The 17,184-nt window shown below is 41.6% G+C and overlaps 2 pseudogenes; both read left to right on the forward strand.

Annotated features, from left to right (window-relative positions):
• The first annotated feature begins 4,545 nt into the window (after positions 1–4,545).
• Positions 4,546–5,265, forward strand: LOC146547230 (C-type lectin lectoxin-Phi1-like; annotated as a pseudogene).
• Positions 5,266–7,775: 2,510 nt separating this feature from the next.
• On the forward strand, positions 7,776–16,727 carry LOC146547231 (C-type lectin mannose-binding isoform-like; annotated as a pseudogene).
• Positions 16,728–17,184: the final 457 nt, after the last annotated feature.

The raw sequence follows: 17,184 nt of genomic DNA on the forward strand, positions 1-17,184 counted from the left end.
GAAGAGGAATAGTGGATACATGGTACAAAGGATGCTGAATATGGAACTGCCCGACAGAAGGAAAAGAGGAAAGCGACAGAGAAGTTTTACAGTGCAGAGGGTCGGTGTGACAGAGGATGATGATGATGATAGGGTGTCATGAAGGTGATCTGCTGCGGGGATCCCTAAACGGAGCAGCAGAAAATGTGATGAGTAAAAGTAAAGTGTTTTCAGAAAAATACATTCAAAAACAAATTCATACTTTGCCATTTTCCACCTCAGCCAACGGACTCCACATTTCTCACATGCACAGCTGCCCACTACACTTCATCTCGCACTGGTTTAGATCCACATCAGCTGTTTTTTAAAAGAAGCCACAAAGTCAATGGTACGTACAGAGGGAATGAAGGTTTGGAAAGCATGACCCCCTTACTTTTCAAACAGGTCCGTGGAATCATCAGAGGACCACTATCAGTGAATATAAGGATCCAGTTTGGATGCTAATGCTCTAAATAAGCCCCAAAGCAGGCTCATTTGTGTCCAAAGCAAGTGCTAAGAGGTTTTATTCTTGAGGTTAGATTTGAGAGGACGCGTTTCCAGGAACAATTCTGAGCACCAGAGGGCACCAGAGACTAAAATGTTCAGACCCAAGATTAATTATTTGTCTGCAATGTCTTGTCATACACCAGTGATTCGCATATACTGAACATAATTTCATTTATAGCTTGTTAAGGATCTAGCCAGGAATTATTTAAAATCTTTAATCCTGAAATGTTCTTTCAGTTCTTTACACAGAACACTGCACTGGAAGGGTTCAGTAAAGGTTCAATAGCTGCTATTTAACTAGGATATGTTTAGGCATGGTGGTTAGCGCTGTTACCTCATAGCAAGAAGGTCCTGAGTTCAATTCCACTATCAGGCTGGGGTCTTTCTGTGTGGAGTTTGCATGTTCTCCCTGTGTTTGCGTGGGTTCACTTCAGGTACTCTAGCTTTCTCCCACAGTCCAAAGACATGCAGTTAGTGGGGATAGGTTAATTGGAAACTCTGCCCATAGGTATCAATGTGTGCGAATGGTTGTCTGTGTCTATGTGCTAGCCCTGCGACAGACTGGCGAACCGTCCAGGGTGTACCCTGCCTCTCATCCTAAAACACCTGGGATAGGCTCCAGCCTCCCCGTGAACCTGAAAAGGATAAGTGGCAGAGAATGAATGAACATTTAAAGCTTTTTAAAATAATCTACTTATGAATGATTTGAAATCTTTAATCCTGAAATGTCTTTTCACTTCTTTAAACCGATATGGAATAAATTAAGCTGAGGATATCTGATGCTGGTAAACTTACCCAATCCTCCTGATGAGGTTTCAGTTCCAACACTGACAAAGGAGTCTTGCCCAGTCCTGGAGGAGAGCGAGATTCAGAAATACAAGCATGCACCTTAGAACACACATGCATCAACACTACAATGAGCGGGTGGAGGGAGGTTTGGAGTCTTCTCTCACCCCCATTCTCTGCGACCTGCTGGAGCAGGGGGGCTAGGAGGAGGAGTTGGCTGTCCGACTGCGGTCTGGAGTGTGGGGCCTTCCTGCTGCTGCGGTGTCGGGGCGGTCTGCCTCCCCCCACCGCAGGGAAAAGGGTAACACCACCTGGGTCTGGGTGCAGTTCCCCCCTCCAGGGGCAAGGGTACCTAGACCCGGTTTGTAGAGTACGCTTGGGGAGTGTGATTGTGTGTACAGCGTCTCTTTATGTCTGTCTCCACGTTGGTTGAGTGTGGAGTAAGTGCATATGAGAGCATGAGGGTGGGAATGGATGTTTGTATCTGTGTGTGCCTGTATGTCTGTGTCTATATGTCAGGTTGGGTGTCAGGCGCCACCTCTCTAGGGACATCTCAGGCCCTCCAAGGTTTGGAGGCCTATCTCCCCCTACCACCACTTCCCCTGCCAGTGGCGGACTCCCTCAGACATCGGTGCGTTGGTGGTTCTTTGTGTCCAGGGATGGGCATCCAGGTACACACCGGCTCACTCCTTGGCGGCCGCTTATCGGGCCCTGGAGCCTGGGGCTCGCTCGGGCCACTTCGGAGGTGGGGTGCCCCCGGCCTCTCGGTCACTCAGGTGCGGCTGGCTGCCGGCGGAGCTCACGGGCGCGTCACTGCAACTCCCCCTGGCTTCTGCTCTGCGGCTGCTGAGTGAGCCCTCATCTGGGACTCTCCTCAGCTCTTACTGGGACAGTGGCGCAGCTGCCCCTCTGTTGGTCTTCTTTGGTCTCTTGTGTTCTGGGGGCCTCTGGATGTCTGGAGTTTTGATCTCCTCCATACCTGCTTCATGCCCTGGAGGACGGGGCAGTGGCCCCCCCACACCCTCTAGCAGATTATTACATGAAGGAACCTTTTAAAAAACAAAAAACAAGCGCGTCCATGCTCACAGGTGTACACACGGGTGATCACACCCACAAACTACACCCTTTTTGGCTCCTACCTCAAAGCACACTGTGTTCTGTTGATCTTATGTGCTGCACAATAATGTTTAATATTTAGCATTTACTGTCATATTCCCATATATCATTGTGATGTTGTTTATTCTATTACTCTTGTTCTCTTCTGCTTGTTTTCTTTTTTCTTTCTCAGCAGGTGATCCAGGTGATTGATATATGCATTTTTTTTCTCTGCCTGTTCTGTTGGTTTTTGTCTTTTGCCCTTCTCCCCCGTCCCTCTTCTCAGCTGTTTCTCTTTCCCTCTTTCTTTCTCCCCTTCTTTCCCCCAGTCAAATCTGTCCCGTATTCAGTAAGTGAAAATAAAATAAACAATAAAAGGTGAATCAAATGGACCATTACGGCAAGGCTGGGATCGTCGATTTGGTAAAGTAAATCCGTTGGGCATCTTTCTTTGCCTTTAGACAACAATTCTGATGGCAAAAGAGCCAAACGGGACAGGCAAAAAAAAAAAAAAAGAAAAAAAGAAAAAAAGAAATACAAGCATAAAGAGAGATTTACCTAATATGTACCTAACAAGTAAAGTCTTCAACTTCCTCTTCCGCTGTCATTAGAAGAACACCAAAGATAAGCTGACGGACATAAAATAATATTTTTGCGTGTTTTCTTAGTGGAAGGGTGGCTATCAAGAGGGCATTGGTGAAGATGAGGAACATGAAGGAAAGACTGGGTAAGAAGTTGAACAGCCTTGTGAGGATCCCTGCCTGTGGTGCACACAAGCTTTGACCATAGCCCTGGGATCCACTGCTGATGCACATGAATCCTTACTTAAAGTTGAGATTTTGTATCCTTTGGCAACAACTGATCGCATTCCTGTTTATATGGAACTAAATTCTGAGAATGTAGAAATAAAGGCAAGTTTGCTTCGACAGTTTCTGACATCTATCCGTCAGTAAGTTGTACTGCCTGAAATCTAAGTTTGAGCAATATTAATGTACAAAGGGATGTTTTTTTGTGTGATAATGCTAATTTTGATCATATAGAGCACAGTAATGAAGTATTTATGATGTACCAGAAGATCGTGAGCTGCTTGAATAATGACTAATAATAATAATAAAAAAGGTCAGTGAGTCATGTGTCACTGCCAGGTTGGTCAGAATATGCCTCTGAATTACGTACTGAGTGCAGGGAAGATGGGTTGCTGCTGGAAATCCAAGATTTGGTATGAAATTTGAGCATAAGAAACTTCGAGTCCTGTGTTTTGGTCCTTCATCCTGGCTGCCACAGCACACCTTGACAGCTCTGTTCTGTCATTCATCCAAACACACCCAGGCAGTGACTTTACATTTTGATCTGCAAACATTTTCCTACAAATGCCAAGTAATGGACCTTCTAATTCTATCTTTTATATTATTATTTTAAGAAATCATGTTAATCATTCATAGTCAAATTTATAGAGTGTCTGTAATACAGTGAAGACAATGGGAACCCCAGGATAGTACTGTAAATGTATTATTAGAATTATGTAATTCTAAAGTGCTGATTTATGCTGATTTGGTTAACAAAAACACAAATGAGCAGAAATTGCAGGTTTTCACATAGTTCCTGTAAGCTCATCACAACAGATGACGAAAGGGAAATCCCATGCAAATGATTTTTTTTTTTTTTTTTTTTTTTTGCGGTAAATTGACTATATCTAGCTCGTCTCTACATTTACATGGATAAAGTGAGGGAAAATTTTTTTGATTTCCTTCTAAATTTGTAAGTCTGCCCCTCTATTGCACAAACATTATAAATAAAGTTCTAAATTGATTTGCATTGGATGAATGCACTGGGGGCAAGGAGTAGCTCAGTGTATTTCTCAAATGAGAATGTGTTGAAGTTTTTTCAAGTATGTTTATACTGAGGACAAAAAGACTTGGGGTGAAGTTTTGAGTTGCCGTGTTAGATAGACCTCACCTAATGACGGTATCTGGTCAGGACTGGAAAGGAATTACTTAGACTAAGACCAGTGTATATGGTTGTGTGGGTGTGATTCAGAGAATGAAAGAGCCGCTCTATGCAAATATTTTCTCATGAGCGAGCATAAAAAGTCAATTCACGCACATACATTTTCAAAACCCGTTTGAAATCAAGAGAGCGATGCATCCAATCTGCACCTGCATCCTGCTCCTGCTAAGCTCATCTGGAACTTTGAGCAAGTATGTTCACGTTGACAAGATGTGGTATCTTTATCTTACTGCCGGCAGTACTACACAGACCTGGCCCCTGTCAATAACGAACGTGATATTGCAGAACTTAGGAAGATCAAGAATAACATTGGCTACATCCTAATTGGACTGGAAAGGAGCTCCACATACACAAACAAGTGGATGTGGTCAGGAGGAGGGGAGGTGACCAGGTTTTCCTGGGCATCAGGTGAACCACGAAATGAAACAGGCAGAAATTATGGCAGTATTGACAATAATGGATGGCACAGTGTATATAGCTATCCAAGAACCTTCTTCTGCTACAGAGCAATAGTGGTCGGGGAGGAAAAGACTTGGGAGGAAGCTCTGGAGTACTGCAGGGAGCACCACAATGACCTGGCCAGTGTGGCATCAGAGACTGAGACGATGCTGATCCAAAGAGAGCTGAGGAAACATAACACAACTAATAACGTCTGGATTGGCTTGCGCTTCTTGTCCAGAGACTGGCTGTGGGTGGACGGACAGGAGATGGTATGAGGCCTGGAGTGAAGAGGGGAAACCACTGTGCCCGCACCCCAAGATGAAGTGTGGAGCCCTACAGGTGAGAGGAGGGAGTCTGAGTGTCTGGGAGGCACATGATTGCGCGGAGAGACACAATTTTATTTGCTACTAAAGTAGTGTGTTTATTGTGCTTACCGGAGTTTGGTTGTTTCCTACTTATTTTGTGTCTTGTAAAAACGTAAAATTAATCCCTAAATGATAAGAAACTACAATATATTTTTTTAAATTATTATCTCTTTTATTGGGACAGCTGTTGAACATAACAGTAATTTGCCTTTTTACATTTTCTTTGCTGTCACATTTTAACTTATAATTGAAAAACAAAGAAGACGGAAAAAGAAGAGAAAAGAAAAGAAGAAAAAAACAAAAACAAACAAAAACAACCCCCCCCCAAAAACAAAACAACAAACAAACAAACAAACAAACAAACAAACAAACAAACAAACAAACAAAAAATCTAGGGTTAGGAGGCAGCAGGGCAGGTAGGTTTACGTAGAACTCAGGGTTGTAACATCATACACAAAATCACACCTCATATGCTTAACATAGTCTGTCCATTTAGACCATATTCCGTAGAAGGTATCCCTCTGAAGTTTAAGAGAAAATGACACTTTTTCCATCGTATAGATCTCTTGTACAGAATGTATCCAGTCTTCTATCGTTGGTAGTTCAGGCTTAAGCCATCTTCTCGTAAGAGGCTTTTTACTTGCGGCCAGAAGGATATACTGGAGTCTTCTGTCGTTGGAATTCAGTTTATCCACTGGTGCATTGCACAAAAACATGGTCTCAAAAGTTGAAGGAAAAACAAATGAAAAAACATTTTGTAAATGATCATGGATTAGAGACCAATACTGGCGAATATCTTTACAGTCCCAAAAGATGTGGAAACGGTTGGCTCCATCTCCCCCACATCTCCAACATTTATCACCAATTCCTCGATATCTTTGTTGAGCAGGGGTAATGAAAAATCTCATAATGCTTTTCCAACAAAATTCACGCCAAACATTAGACCCAGTGGTAGCCCACTGTATCTTGCATGCGTGAGCCCAACACTTCTCTGTAATTGTCAAATTACCCTCCTTTTCCCACTTCACTTTAATATACAGAGTGCTGTCGTTTTTACACCGCCGGATGCTGTTATATAATTTAGAAATAATTTTACTTTGCACTTCAGATTTGGTTAGTAATAAGAATGTTTCTACAAATTGTAATTTGTTTAGGTTCACTTTTAAGTTTTGATTAAAATAATTTCTGATCTGTAGATATCTAAAAAAATCATCAGATCCCAAGTCATGTTTACTCCTTAAAGATTCAAAGCTTTGAAATGCACCCTTATGGACAAATGAATAATAATTGGTTATACCTTTTGAAATCCAGTTTTTGAATCTATTATCATATTGATCTGGAGTAAAATCTGAATCATATGCACACCATCTTAAAACCTTAGAGGCATTTTCCAAACCACCAATTTATATTACTTTTTTCCAAGCTGATATCATTATTTGTAGTATAGGTTTATCTGCCATATGTATTTTATTCTGCAATTTTATGTCCGATATTAAAGCTGAAACTGGTATTTCTTTTACTATTGCTCCTTCACCATCTTTCCATCCGGCGGTGTAGTTTGGACAACAGAGACAAATCAGCGGTCTTAACTGAGCTGCACAATAATATTCTCGTAGACAGGGAAGCCCACGACCTCCCTTTTCTTTCTTTAATTGAAGCGTTTTATATTTAACTCTAGCTTTTTTCCCATTCCAGATATATTTTGACAATGTTCTATCCCATACCGCAAACTGTTTTTGTGGTATGGTAACCGGTAGAGACTGAAACAAATACAGCAGTCGGGGAAGAATATTTAATCTGATTGATTCAATCCTGGAGTGTAGGTCCAGAAATGGAATAGCGTTCCATCTTTGTATATCTGATTTTATGGATTCATTTAGAGGGGCATAGTTTGCATTGAACATTTTGGTGAAGTCACGATGTATTACCACCCCTAAATACCTAATGCTATCTGCATCCCATTTCCATTTATAACGATTCTTGATTTCGACTGGTGGTTCATAATTTAAAGTTAATACCTGCGTTTTATTTATATTGACCTTATATCCCGATAAAGAACCATACTGTGATAGTGCTTCCATGAGATGGGGGAGTGCCTGTGAGGGACAAGTTAATGTTAAAAGTAAGTCGTCAGCAAATAATGCTAATTTCTGTTCCCCTCCTGGCGTTCGTACTCCTGTTATATGCTGACTCTGCCTAATCCACTGACTTAATGGTTCTATAAACAAAGCAAAAAGCAGCGGTGAAATGCAGCAACCCTGTCGTGTTCCTCGTTCCAGTATAAATGATTCGGTGAGGTCCCCATTGATTTTGATTTTAGCTGTTGGTTTGTTGTATAACTCTGAGATAATATCAATTATAGATTTATCAAAATTAAACTTCTCAAGCACTTTGTATAAAAAGGACCATCTCACTGAGTCAAACGCCTTCTCGGCATCTAAGCTTAACACTAAGGTCTCTAATTTTTGTTTGTCAACTTGCCGCAATATGTGCAAAACCTTTCTGATGTTGTCCTGGGCCTGTCTATGTTTAATAAAACTCCCGGACGGACAGGAGATGGACTATGAGGCCTGGAGTGAAGAGGGGAAACCACTGTGCCCGCACCCCAAGATGAAGTGTGGAGCCCTACAGGTGAGAGGAGGGAGTCTGAGTGTCCGGGAGGCACATGATTGCGCGGAGAGACACAATTTTATTTGCTACTAAAGTAGTGTGTTTATTGTGCTTACCGGAGTTTGGTTGTTTCCTACTTATTTTGTGTCTTGTAAAAACGTAAAATTAATCCCTAAATGATAAGAAACTACAATATTGATAAAACTGATAAAGATGCAAAATAAAAACACACCTTACTAATTATACTCATCTCTTTTCAGCAACACTAACAAAGTTCATTTCGACTCAGTTGTTGTTTTTTGTTTTGTTTTGACATGATGATATTTGTGTGCACATGTATCTGTTTAAATGTTGGCTAGGCAGAAGAAGTGTAGGACGTTCAGTTAGGTCCATAAGTATTTGGGCCACTTTAGTTTGCTTGAATTTTACTCTCTGGTGTGTATTTGTATTTTTATTTCTTTCTTATGTGGCTGGTGAAACAATGTAAACAACAACAACAACAATAATAATAAAAGTGTTAAAAATGAGTTTGAATCAAATTCTTTTTTCTCTTTTGCCTCAGAAATTAAATAGAAAAAAGTATTTAAGTAATGAGTCTTCAAGGACACAGGGAAGCCTTGGTTTGAGAAGGGTGGGACTGCTGGCAAATCTTGTGCCTTGTAAGCATGTTTTATTACCTTTATGCACCCAGGAACTTATTCAAAACAGCAGTTACTGTAGTAGTGTCCTTGAAAGTGTCCTGAAGGTCTTACTCCTTGCAAGCAAAAGAAATGATTGGTGGTTTAAGACTTTTGCAAAGTGCTGTACTTATCATCTAATAAAATGCAAATTTAGACGAGAACCCAGATGAGCTGTAGAATTTAAATATTAACCAATTCAGCATTGAGAACCAATATTAAATTGGTTCTCAATGCTGAAAAGACAAAGCTAATGTTGTTTTCAAACATGAAGAGATTTCCTCAAACTGTCCCTTTGGTGTCCACTCTTGAGGGAAACCTCATAGAAGTGGTGCATACGTATAAATATCTTGGCTTTTTAATTGATGATTCTCTGACCTTTAAATCTCACATAGACAATCTTGTGAAAAAACTCAAACTAAAATTGGGATTTTTCTTTCGAAACAAATTTTGCTTTTCTTTTGAGACAAAAAAGCGTCTTGTAAATGCCACATTTTTATCTGTTTTAGATTATGGTGATCTGCTGTACATGAATGCTTCCGCCCAGTGTCTTCATAAGATTGACTCAGTATATCATGCCTCTTTACGGTTTATTACAAACTGTAGGGCCTTGACCCATTGTTGTGATCTGTACGCTCGAGTGGGATGGCCTTCGTTGTCCTCCAGGAGGTTTGTTCACTGGTGCATCTTTATTTATAAGGCCCTGCTTGGACAAATGCCCACCTACATTTGCGATCTGCTCACACGGAGGAGTACTGTTTCTTACAGCCTGCGTTCAAGCGATCTTTTTTTGCTCAATGTTCCATTTGCCAGAACTGAACTGGGAAAGAGGGCTTTTACTTATGCTGCCCCTTTCACATGGAACATGATGCAAAAAGACTGGAAGATAGCAGATCTTATTTCATTAAATGCTTTTAAGTCCAGATTGAGAGAGCCAGAGAAAAATGTTTTTAAATGTAATTGTTACTTATAATATGTATGTAACTTTGTAATTTTAACATGTTGTCGCCTCTTGGCCAGGACTCCCTTGAAAAAGAGGTTTTTAATCTCAATGGGACTTTTCCTGGTTAAATAAAGGTTAATAATAATAAAACCAAAGGTGCCTTGATGGTCAAGGGACTTAATTTTGTGACCAGGTTCTTTAGAAGATATGACTTAAAATTCAGTTTTGTCTGATATGAACAAATGAGTGCAGATATTTTATTTACATTTTAATATGGTTCCAGTGATGATGACAGTACATGAACATGATGTGGAGATGATTGAGGCACGGTCAAAGCCCTTAATGCAAGTAGATGAAATTCACCAAAGTGCCCGTGTTTTAGGTTTGTCCGTGTTATTTTCACAGATCCATGCACACATAGAAAAACAATTGTACAGTAATTGAGTGGTTTATTTACAGACTCACTCGGTTTTTGTTGCATAAAACAGTGAAGCCTAGAATCAAACTCTGTGAAGTCGGACACAGACACACGTACAGACCAAGGCAAATGATGTGGTGACACACCTGTGAGCATGAGCGCGCTTGTATTTAAAAGGTTCCTTCATGTAATGATCTGCTAGAGGGTGTGGGGGGCCACAGCCCCGTCCTCCAGGGCATGAAGCAGGTATGGAGGAGATCCAGGCTGCAGACATCCAGAGGCCCTCAGAGCACAAGAGACCAAGGAAGACTAACAGAGGGGCAGCCGCGCCACTGTCCCAGAAAGAGCTGAGGAGAGCCCCAGATGAGGGGTCACTCAGCAGCCGCGGAGCAGAAGCCGGGGGGGGGGGGGGGGGGGGGGGTTGCAGTGACGTGCCCGTGAGCCAGCTGTGCCAGAGTGACCGAGCCCCAGGTCGAGAGGCCGAGGGCACCCCACCCCCGAAGTGGCCCGAGCGAGCCCCAGGCCCCGACAAGCAGCCACCAGGAGTGAGCTGGTGTGTACCTGGATGCCCATCCCCGGACACAAAGAACCACCAATGCACCGATGTCTGAGGGCGTCTGCCACAGGCAGGGGGAGTGGTCGGGGAGATAGGCCTCCATACCTTGGAGGGCCTGAGATGTCCCCAGAGAGGTGGTGTCTGATACCCGACCTGACATATAGACACAAACAAACAGGCACACACAGATACAAACATCCATCCCCACCCTCATGCTCTCATATGCAAGTCCAAAGTAGCTAAGTTTGCTAATACTGAGCCTCTGATAAATCTTTCATGTCTAATGTCCAAAATCACTTGTTTTGTTTGAATTTGTATTTAATGCACTTCCAAGCTAACCATTAAAGCAAAATTCTACTCTAATTTGTTTGTCCAATGTGACATTGAGCAAGACCTATGCTTTGCTTTATGCAAATTCTCTTCTTACACTTCTCCTACTACAGCACAGTAGAGGTGGAGGAGAAAAAGCATACTGCAGGGAGCAGCAATCTTACCAGAAGCATTTGTTGCTGCCCATCAATCTGAGATGGGATGTAAGGAAATTTTGAAACAATTTGAAGTCCATCATCCTGATGTGAGAAAGATTATTCAGAAGTGGAAGTACATGACATTACTTGTTTGGAAACCACTCATCCAGTCCAAGCCTGAACCTGTGGCTCCATCTTGTGGACAAATTGTTCCATACTATCAGGACCTGCTGATTTCAGGTGCTCCATCTAAGAAGCAGGTTTTTGAGAGGGAAATGATGAGACAATGGGTACATTCCAAAAGTCCCTCCTAGTCCCTATTCCTAACCTCTTTTCCTAGATGAAAACTTCATTGAGATCAAGGCAAAGTGGGTGGGGGATTACCAGGTAAATGCGCTACACCTAGTCCTAATCCTCAGAACCCTTTGCACCGTGCTCAGCAAGTTATTTATTATATCAAAAGCACACTCATTCTCTTCTCAACTATCTGAGAGGAAAACTTGCGTGAAACCTGAGCTCACACTGCATTATTTTGGTTAGTAGGCCTGCAGTGCTCTACCTCACACTCCCTCCTCGCGATTATTGAGCCACTAATTTGCATTCTCTCTGCACAATGCTGTTTTATACTGAAGTGAACTGGCTGTATCTCATTATATAAATTACAGACCACTATTAGTAGACCATGTCTGCGATTGTGTCATTACAGTATTTTGCCTCACTTAGTAAACCGGTCACATAGCATTAAAAAAATATGTCATCTTTTTTTATTTTACTGTTGTGGTAAAGTGGAACTAGTTTGCTCCTCCTTGATGACAGAGTAAAATCCCCTCCATTATCACTCGTCTCAGCTGAACTGATTACACAAAACCTTAATCACACATTTATCAGGTAACATAGATCGCCTTGTAATCGGAAGGTTGCCGGTTCGAGCCCCGGCTTGGACAGTCTCGGTCGTTGTGTCCTTGGGCAAGACACTTCACCCGTTGCCTACTGGTGGTGGTCAGAGGGCCCAGTGGCGCCAGTGTCCGGCAGCCTCGCCTCTGTCAGTGCGCCCCAGGGTGGCTGTGGCTACAATGTAGCTTGCCATCACCAGTGTGTGAATGTGTGTGTGAATGGGTGGATGACTGGATATGTAAAGCGCTTTGGGGTCCTTAGGGACTAGTAAAGCGCTATATAAATACAGGCCATTTACCATTTACCATCATAATCTTGAGCTTGTACAGCATTCTGCTTTCTTCATGAACAATAAGGGCGACCGTGGCTCAGGGGGTTGGGAAGCGTATCTGTAACCGGAAGGTCGCCGGTTCGATCCCCGGGCTCTGTGTCCTGGTCGTTGTGTCGTTGGGCAAAGCACTTTACCCTACTGGTGTTGGCCAGAGGGGCCGATGGCGCGATATGGCAGCCTCGCTTCTGTCAATCTGCCCCAGGGCAGCTGTGGCTACAACCGTAGCTTTCCTCCACCAGTGTGTGTGAATGAAGAGTGGCATTGTAAAGCGCGTTAGGTGCCTTGAAAAGCACTATATAAATCCAATCCATTATTATTATAATAAGTACTTTTTAATCCTCAGTCTCCAAAAGTTGATTTTGTTTATCTGGACGTAGTGTTTTCAGTGGGAGGACTGTTTCGTCACTCATCCAAGTGACTTCTTCAGTCTCAGCTCAGTGCAGGCTTCCAACCTTATAAACCATAGGTGTCAAACTCTGGCCCGCGGGCCAAATTTGGCCCGCAGCCTAATTACATTTGGCCCGCGAAGCCATACCAAATTACTATTAGAGCTGGCCTACTGGTATTATACAGCTAATATATATATTGTTTAGTATTAAGCTTTGCTTGTTCCATATTCAGTTTTCCAGCTAAACTTATTTGAGTCCATAAGAAAAGATTCATTCTTATATCTGGAGGAAGGTTTTTTTTTCAATAAATATTAATGTTAGCCCGCGACTTTGTTCCAGTTTTGAATTTTGGCCCACTGTGTATTTGAGTTTGACACCCCTGTTATAAACAGTACATTTGCATAATGACTGAAACCAGCCCACTGAGGGAACAATGGGCTGGGAGGTCAGTTCCTTCATCATAATTATGCAAATTCTCATGACCATTAATCAAAGCCCACTGATCAATGGCCATGAGTACCGTTCACAGAGAGAGTTGGGCAATGGCTGCAATCACAGCATTGTAAGATGTTGAAAAATGTACCCTTAGGCCCCCTCCTTTAATCCATTGATCTTGCTGTTAACTGGCTAGGCTATGATTTGAGCATATTTTACCATCAAATCATGGAAGATTTTTGTGCCTTTTAAAGAGGACTGGAATCTTCTCTTGTTTTAGCCTTGTTTGCATGTTTCTTCTGTTTGATTTCTGTTTAGTTTATGCCTCACGGCACTTTGCATCTCATTGTGTTCACACCCAGCTGTGTGCACTCTCGCTCTGGTTTAGAGCCACACCAATACCTTCAAAGAGAACTTCAACAGACTACTACTGTTCAGTCACCTTTAACAGGCTTTGCTATGCGTAGTTTATATTCTGTGGACATTGCATGACTGCATACGCAACTGCACTTAAGTAACACTATGAATGCACTCACACTTTTCAAAAAATCTTAGTTATTATTTTATTTTATTCATAGCAAAATGACTTGAGCTAAATGACACAAAGTGCAATTACCTTGTCATGGTATTACTCTTTTATATACTTTTGCTTTTTTGTTTTTAATCAGAGCTTCTACTCAGAGTTTGAAACAATCACAATGTCAGTCCAGAGTTCTTTACAATGTAAAGTGCTGTGAAAGAGTATCGTCAAACCAATGTTAATATCAGGCAACAACCAAATTAAGTACAAAATGCTGGTCAAGTCATCGTGTTTAGCAGTAGACTTACCCATACCTGTCAATGCTTTGCATAGCTTGAGTAGAGAGAGAAGCATTCAAGGGTTATAACATAGAATCTACAAAACTATGTTTGAGGAACTTAAAAATTCAGAGGGAAACTGCATGCCAAATTAAAAAGGTTGCAGTGAAGTACAGAAAGGTTAAACAATGTTGAGGTCGGGTGTTTCGTCTCCACCACTGGAATTAGAATCTAATTCCAAGGATAAAGATGGCAAAGAAGAAATAAAAGATGTTGAAACCATCTTTGACATTGAGGGCAAAGAAAAAAAACTGGAGGTGCAACCTTAACTGTTTGCATTTAGTGGAAGCACTTGCAGGAACCTATCAGGGCGTCACAGTGTGGAAGGAAGGAAGAGAGGACCCAAACGCTGGACTCGTGGCTTGGTGAAGGCTGGTGTTTATTATGTGGGCAGGATGAACAGAACATGAGATGGACAACTAACTTACTGGGTGAACTGAAAGACTGACTGAACTGTATTGGAACACAGATGCAAAACTGTCGACAACAATGACAAGACAATGAACTGAGGGAACTGAGGGTTTAAATACGATGATGATTAGAGACCAGTGAGTAGACAGCTGAACTAATCTAACTAATGATCCACGGGAAGTGGAAGAGAACATAATGCACACAGACAGATGGCTAACATAATAAAACAGAAACTGTGAACATGTGGAAAATAAACAGAGAACATGAACAAACTGAAAACACTGGGTCAAGCACCCAGGAACCCTGACAGAACCATTCTGAACACTTACTGTAGAGGGCAGCAGAGACACTTTCTGCTGTCATTTACAGTTTGCTATCATACAATGATCACGTGCACTGAAAGTCAACTGTTAAACTCTCTCAAAGTTTGCTCATACAATCTAATTATTATCTGAGGCTGTGAAATATTTTTAACAGGCGCATAATAAATGAAGCTGCTCATGAGGTTTCAGTTGCAAAAGCTGACAGAGGACTTTTGCTCCAACATGCTACAGGGATACAAATGGAGAGATGGCCAGTGCTCGCTATTCTTAAAGTGCTTTGTAAACAAAGTTGGCTTGGCAGTAGGTGGGCTGCAAAAATTTCCCAACAAAGATTATGATGAGTGATGATCACCAGATGTGTAACAATGTGCAAAAATTGCAAGGGATTCAAAGACTCTACAATAAGGAACAATGTGTTACCTTATCAAAGAATGTGGAAGGTAGATCTAAGTGTTTGTAGAATACTTGGTTAATGTATGGTCAAAGTGTTTTTGTAAATAGTGAAAAAGTCTTGTTACTGATAAACACAACAAAAACAATATATACAGCTCAATCAATGCTCCAGTTCCAATTGTGTCATTAGAATAGTTATGCACTGACCAGATTTACAGAACATCTTTATAATAATGATTTCAATGTTGCTTAAATGACACTACATTGAAATGCCATTGATAAAGTACAGATGTGTTACACCATGCCCACTCAATATCCCCAGAGAGGTATACAACTCCACCCTAATGGTCAACAAATCATGTTCCCCTCCAACCCATAGGAAGAATCATAATTTCCTTTGAGATTAATAAAGTGTTCTGATTCTGATAAGGTAAAAGAATAGCGTCTCTAACTACTATTTTATATGTTTAACATTTCACGATATTAATGCTTCCTGGTTGTTTTGAATGTTGGTTATTTGCGATAGATCAGTCTTACAGGCATAGAAAAAAACAGATTCCATCTTGAAAAGTTCAAAACAGGTAGAATGTCTCTTTTCAAGTGTTTTCTTTTAAAACCACATTTATCCTAGCGTCATGGTCTATCATTGAGGAATAATAATGATAATAATAATAATGGATTGCATTTATATAGCGCTTTTCAAGGCGCCCAAAGCGCTTTACAATTCCACTATTCATTCACTCTCACATTCACACACTGGTGGAGGCAAGCTGCAGTTGTAGCCACAGCTGCCCTGGGGCAGATTGACAGAAGCGAGGCTGCCATATCGCACCATTGGCCCCTCTGGCCAACACCAATAGAATAGAAAAAGAAAAACAGTATCGGCAAAAAGTACTGCTTCTTGATTTTTGACATATTTCCCCACTCAAACCACTCCGAACTCCCTGGCTTTCCTGAATGCTGTGAATAAATGATGGCACCAAATAAAATTTCTCAATATAACCCAGATCCTGATATGTAGATCTAAATCCCATGACTGAACTCACTCATTCTGGAGGAACTTTGAGCACTTGCAGAGTTATACAGTCACAGATCACTCTTGTTTAACTGTCTTGTATTTTTCTTTTTTTCGGTTGTAGGTCCTACTAGTGCAGAAATCTAGAAAAATCTGAAGGATAAACAAATTATTGATACCTTAAGCAAATCAAAGGAACGCCCTATGCAAATAAATCCTGATAAATAGCTCAGAGCTCCAGCAAATATTTTTCAAACATCTCACCGCTCCCCAGAACTCTTTCCAACAAGACAGCAACGAATCAGATCGTTACCTGCATCCTGCTCCTGCTGAGCTTATTTGGAACTTTTAGCAAGTATGTTTACATTAAGAAACACAAGTCCTGGAATGAAGCTCAGAGTTTCTGTCGGGAGCATCACACAGGCTTGGCCTCTGTCAGTAATGAACAGGATAATCTCAAACTTGGGAAACTTGGCAATTCCAATGACCATATCTGGATAGGATTGAAGAATTCCTCAGAAAGTCAAAAATGGATGTGGTCCGGAGGCACGGAGGTATCTAGCTTTTTCTGGGCAAGTGATCAACCAGACAATCAGCCGGAACAAATCTACGGTGTTATTTATAACAACAAGTGGCGTGATTATCCTGATGATCACTTGCACTTCTTCTGCTACAGCGCTGAAGTAGTGAGGGAAGAATAGACTTGGGAGGAAGCTCTGGAGTACTGCAGGAAGTGTTACCGGCACCAGAGGGGAATCTGGACCGGCAGCAAGCGGCACACAGGCTAGAGAGCACTGCGTAGCCAAATATGAGCAGACTGTGGATTAATAGAGAGGACACCCAAGTTAGCGTCTTGCTCAGGCTGGAGCTCATTTATTTCTGAGCTGCGCATGCGCAGAGCCTATAGCTAGAGTCTCTCTGGTAGTTCCACAGCAGTGCAAGAGCACCATCTACTGGCATAATGAAATATAACCATGGTCTGGCAACACATAACAATGTCAAAATAAGTCACAATAATAAACAAAAAATAAGGGGGTAATTGGTTTTCTTACAAAAATAAACATGTAGCTTTTTCAACCTGCTACACTCTCCCCTGCTTTAAGAGATGGCTCCGGACATCTGGAACCAAACTAACACACTTCATGGCGTTTGCCCAAAGTCTTTAAAGTCTAATAGTCAAAACTGTTACAGTTCCAGGAGTAATGCCAAAAGGTCTTTTGGTCACCAGTCTAACATGTCCATACT

The sequence above is a fragment of the Mchenga conophoros genome, linkage group LG23 (assembly GCF_057382185.1).
Source record: "Mchenga conophoros isolate Kocher_MC1m ecotype Shallow Benthic linkage group LG23, M_conophoros_male_GT1.1, whole genome shotgun sequence".
Classification (NCBI taxonomy): domain Eukaryota; kingdom Metazoa; phylum Chordata; class Actinopteri; order Cichliformes; family Cichlidae; genus Mchenga; species Mchenga conophoros.